Consider the following 5,105-nt stretch of genomic DNA (forward strand, 5'->3'; position numbering starts at 1 on the left):
CAGCATGGCTTCACCAAGGGCAGATCTTGCCTGACCAGTCTGGCGGCCTTCTATAATAGAGTGATGGTATGGGTGGATGAGGGAAGGGTGATGGATGTCATCTACCTGGACTTCTGCAAAACCTTTAAGTGATCCCTCACTCTAAATTGGAGAGGCATGGATGTGAAGGACGGACTGTTCAGTGTATTAGGAACTGGCTGGCTGGACACAGCCAAAGGGTTGTGATTGATGATTCTATGTCAGGGTGGAGGCCGGGTCACAAATGACGTCCCTCACGGGTCAGTCATGGGACCAGTGCTCTTAAACACCTTCATCAATGATATAGACAGTGCATGCACTCTCAGTAAGTTTGCAGATGACACCACGCAGAGTGGTGCAGTCGATACACAGGAAGGAAGGGAAGCCATCCAGAAGAACCTGGACAGGCTGGAGAAGTGGGCCCATGTGAACCTAATAAGGTTCAATAAGGCCAAGTGCAGGGTGATTCACTTGGGTCGGGGCAATTCCAAGTATTTATACAAACTGTGGGAAGATCTTCTTGAGAGCAGCCCTGTGGAGAAGGACTTGGGCATCCTGGTGAACAAGAAGCTGGACATGAACCAGCAGTGTGCACTTGCAGACCAGAAGGCCAACTGTGTTCTGGGCTGCATTTAAAAAGGGGTGGCCAGCAGGGAGAGGGAGGTGATTGTCCCTCTCTACACGGCTCTTGCGGGGCCCCATCTTCAGTACTGTGTCCAGGCCTGGGGCTCCTAGTACAGGAAGAACATGGAGCTCTTGGAACCAGTGGTCCAGAGGAGGGCCACTAAGATGACCAGAGAGCTGGAGCACCTCTTCTATGAGGAAAGGTTGAGGGAACTGGGCTTGTTTAGCTTAGAGAAGAGAATGATCCAGGGAGACCTCATTGTGGCCTTCCAGTACTTGAAGGGAGCATATAAACAGGAAGGGGAACGACTGTTTACAAGGGCAGATAGTGATACGACAAGGGGCAATGGGAGAAAGGGGAGGTGTAGGTTAGATATTAGGAGGAAGTTTTTCACCCAGTGGTGGTGACACACTGGAACAGGTTGCCCAAGGAGGTTGTGGATGCCCCATCCCTGGCGGCATTCAAGGCCAGGTTGGATGTGGCTCTGGGCAGCCTGGTCTGAGGTTGGCAACATTGCACATAGCAGGGGGCTTGAAACTAGATGATCATTGTGGTCTCTTTCAACCCAGGTCGTTCTATGATTCTATGATCCTTGTGGTCCATTCTCCTTGAGGTCCCTTCCAACCCAAGTCATTCTATGATTCTATGATTATATGTCACTTCTTGGCAGTGTGACATTTGGAGCAAAGTGAACAAAGGCATATATGACAGTCAGAAGTCCACTTTAGAGAAAAATGGTTTTAGAAGCATATCACCTTCACAGCCTTCAAATGAAACTGCAGATTTTTGGTACTTCTGAGAAAAGGTCCAAACTGTAGCATAACAGAGATTCAGACACATGGCAAGATCTCATTACCTACAGCTTAGAAGTCAAGATGAAGAAAGTAAACATTCAAGATAATTTGAAGAAGGAAGATCAACCGTCACTCTATGAGCATTGATGAATAACTGAATAAATAAATAATCCTAAGGTATATTAAAAGGGGTTTGATGCAGCATTTTTTAACAATTTTTTCTAGAGCAGTACTTATAGACTGAAAACAGCTTTTATTCAGTCAAGAAATTTAAATATCTCATTCAGTCTACCTATTTGCAACGCTGTCAAAATCAGACATAAATCCAGAAAACAAATGTATAAGGATTTTGTCACAGTATATAGCCAAAAGTCTGGAAAACATACCTGCTTATGCTCAGAAATCACTCAAGTACATGAGCTTGCTATCTGTACTCTTCTCTATTACAGCCTCCTCAGTGAAGTTCATAGCATAATGGAACACATGCTCAAAGCCCCTTTGTACCACAAGGGGGTGCAATAACTGACACCAATATAGCACATGCAGTTTGCAAAACTTAAAATTTCCAACACACATCTTCCTCTGAGCATCTTCTGCTCACCTGTGAAATGCTCACCTTGTCACTGCTATTTCTCCAGTGTCTGCCAGTTTTCTAGGCATAGCCTTCTTATGTAGCTCTATAGCAAGAAATCCTCAGTCATGGCATCCTATTGCACTGCTGTTGAAACAAGAGTATTGCTCTTTTCACAGTTTAACTATCCTGTCTCTCTTTAGATCTTCATGACAGCACAGAGAAGTACTTGGCAAGGGCATCCAGAACATTACAGAGCAGTTCCTGGACAGTGTTCACTCTAGAAAAGGATAAACACATATTGTAGAGGAGGGATTTTCATGCTACTGCAAGTTCATGAAGCCTCACCAGTACACCATATACTAGGGGCTAAAATCCATTGTCAACTAAGAATCCATGCTGAAAGGTGAGAAGGGCCCCATAAGTGAAAGTAAAAAGACAAGAAGGCTTCACAGTGACTGAGAATAAGGCAGGTGAAGGGGAAAAGTTAGAGATAGTTTATAGAAGCAAGAACGTACAGCTTGTTAGAAAATAAGGGATTGCAGACTCTGTGTCTGGGATAGTGAGGGGAATGAAGGCCATAAAGATAAGGGTTTGAGAACAGCCTGAGGACTTTTGGCAGGGAGGTGATTAGATGTCCACAGGGCAAGAAGAAACCAGTATGGAGGGATGCCCCCCCGAAAGGTCAGAAGTTTACAGCGAGGAAGATGAGGATTCTTCATCCCACGACCACTAGGAGGAGACCCTCACAACCCACTACGCACGTGCAAGAGGGAAGGGTCTATGTGTTAATAAACTCTTGTTGGTGTAATGAATATGTATCCGAATTCTGGGAGAACTATTGATTATGTATTAGTTCAGTTCTGTAGCAAGATTTTTCCAGACGTTGTACAAGTCAGGTGGATCTATCCCCCTTGCACGCAGCATGCACGCACCACTGAATAAACTATACCTGCTTTGTAGTCTTACTTGGGTTACAGAGTTTGATTCTGCACGTCAATGCAAATTTTATAGACCAAAAATAGAATTGAAATGAAAAGTAACTTACCTTCACTGTAATAGGCACCAGCAACAACAAAGTTCTGCTGAAAGCATTTCCGTACTTTACCTAAATCTACTCATTAGGCTACATGCTTTTCAGTGGCTTGTTACCTAGATACTGTAGGAAAGTAATTCTTTTATAATCAGAGTTTTCTGGACTCTAAAGAGTGAGTTTACTAAAGTGTATGAATAAGTAAAGCAGCAATCTGTTCTTATGGATAAACAACATTTGTTTACAGCACAGTCCGACTTTAATTCAGGTAGACTTTCAAACAGCATACTTGGACAGTTCATATTTACTTGTTCTAACTTTTCCCAGCTCCAATTTACAAAACTGACATCATTTCTGTAAAAGACAAAAATCCCTAGAAACCTATCATTTATATTTCAGGAGATGTGAGATGAGGAGTCAGTTTGTTTAAAAAGAGCAGGTTGCATAGGTCAGTGCTGACAAATTTTATACTGACCATAATATGCAGAAAGTAGCACTAAGAAGATTCAACCAATAAGCAACACACTCTGTTCTTCCATGGTTCTTATCTACTCTTGATCTTTTTCTGTAAAAAATATACTCTGAGTTCATGATAGCCCAGGTCTGGAAATTTCTGTGTTTCTTTAATGGCTGTACGTCAGAAATTGCTGAGCTCCTAGTGCTATAAGTTATCACTTATAAATTCTCCAGAGCTGCTGAGATTTTACTATCAGCCATTCAAGACCTGGAAAATCTACAGTGGAATGAATATAGGAAAAAAAAGAAAAAAGGAAAAAAGAAGATATCTTTCCACCTTTCAAAAATGAGCAAATACAATAATCATATAATAAGGAGATTCCTAAGAGAATAGCAAGCAAACATAAATACCTTTCAACTACACGTGCTCATCACCTATTTCAGTGTCATAAAGGAAATTAGCACTGTTTTTAGTGGCAGCCACTCAGAGAAGGCACTGGGAGCACGCTGTGGTCATTATTTCTATAGCAGGTACTCTTGTTTCAAGTTTTGCTATGCAGAAAAGACTATCTTTACACCAGGAATGGGTCAGTGCATGGAAACAGTTGAGTCATGGCCTGAACCACTGATTGAGCACCTGGGGAAAGGACTGGGTCCGCGCTGGGAGCGCAAGTGAATGCAATTCACCTGTGGGACTGGAAGGGGTGGAGCCTGTCTGCACTGCTCTTAGACCCCATTTAAGGGCTGGCTGCCACTGATATGGGTAAGCAATCTTTTTCCCTTTCCCTTTAGTACATTTCTATCGTGCCAATCCATATACTGATCTGCCTGATTGCTACAGTCATGTACTATCACAGTCTCTGCTGCTTCAGTGCTAAATACCAGGAGGACAAGCAGCTCTTGCACAACACATACAGTAGAGATGTTTCATGAGTCTATGCAAGTAATATACAAATGTGTAGTACAGAACTATTGAAAGTACAAATCATAGAATCATAGAATCATAAGGTTGAAAACGACCTATAAAATCATCTAGTCCAACCGTCTTCTCATTACCCCTGCTACCACAAGCACTAAACCATATCTCGCAGCTCCTCGTCCAGATGCTTCTTGAACACTGCCAGGGACAGTGACTCAACGACCTCTCTGGGCAGCCATTCCAGTGCCTGACCACTCTCTGAGAGAAAAATTTTTTCCTCGTGTCTTACCTAAACCTCCTCTGATACAACTTGTGGCCATTTCCTCGGGTCCTATCCATTGCCTCGAAGAAGAGGCCAAATCCCTCCTCATTACAACTTCCCTTCAGGAAGTTGTAGAGTGCAACGAGGTCTCCCCTGAGCCTCCTCTTCTCCAGACTAAACGATCCCAGCTCCCTCAGCCGCTCCTCATAAGACTTGTGCTCCAGACCCCTCACCAGTTTCGTTGCCCTTCTCTGGACACGCTCCAGGGCCTCAACATCTTTCCTGTAGTGAGGGGCCCAACACTGAACACAATACTCGAGGTGCAGCCTCACCAGTGCTGAGTAGAGAGGGATGATCACCTCCCTGCTCCTGCTGGCCACACTATTTCTAATGCAGGCCAGGATCCCGTTGGCCCTCATGGCCATCC

At 43.9% G+C, this 5,105-nt stretch overlaps 1 long non-coding RNA gene across 1 annotated transcript in view; it reads right to left on the bottom strand.

The window, feature by feature from the left end:
- The window catches only part of LOC109364097, a 69,574-nt gene that overhangs the window by 869 nt on the left and 63,600 nt on the right, over nucleotides 1-5,105 (bottom strand). The gene's annotated exons all lie outside the window — the stretch shown is intronic.

Source organism: Meleagris gallopavo, chromosome Z (genome assembly GCF_000146605.3).
Source record: "Meleagris gallopavo isolate NT-WF06-2002-E0010 breed Aviagen turkey brand Nicholas breeding stock chromosome Z, Turkey_5.1, whole genome shotgun sequence".
Lineage (NCBI taxonomy): Eukaryota > Metazoa > Chordata > Aves > Galliformes > Phasianidae > Meleagris > Meleagris gallopavo.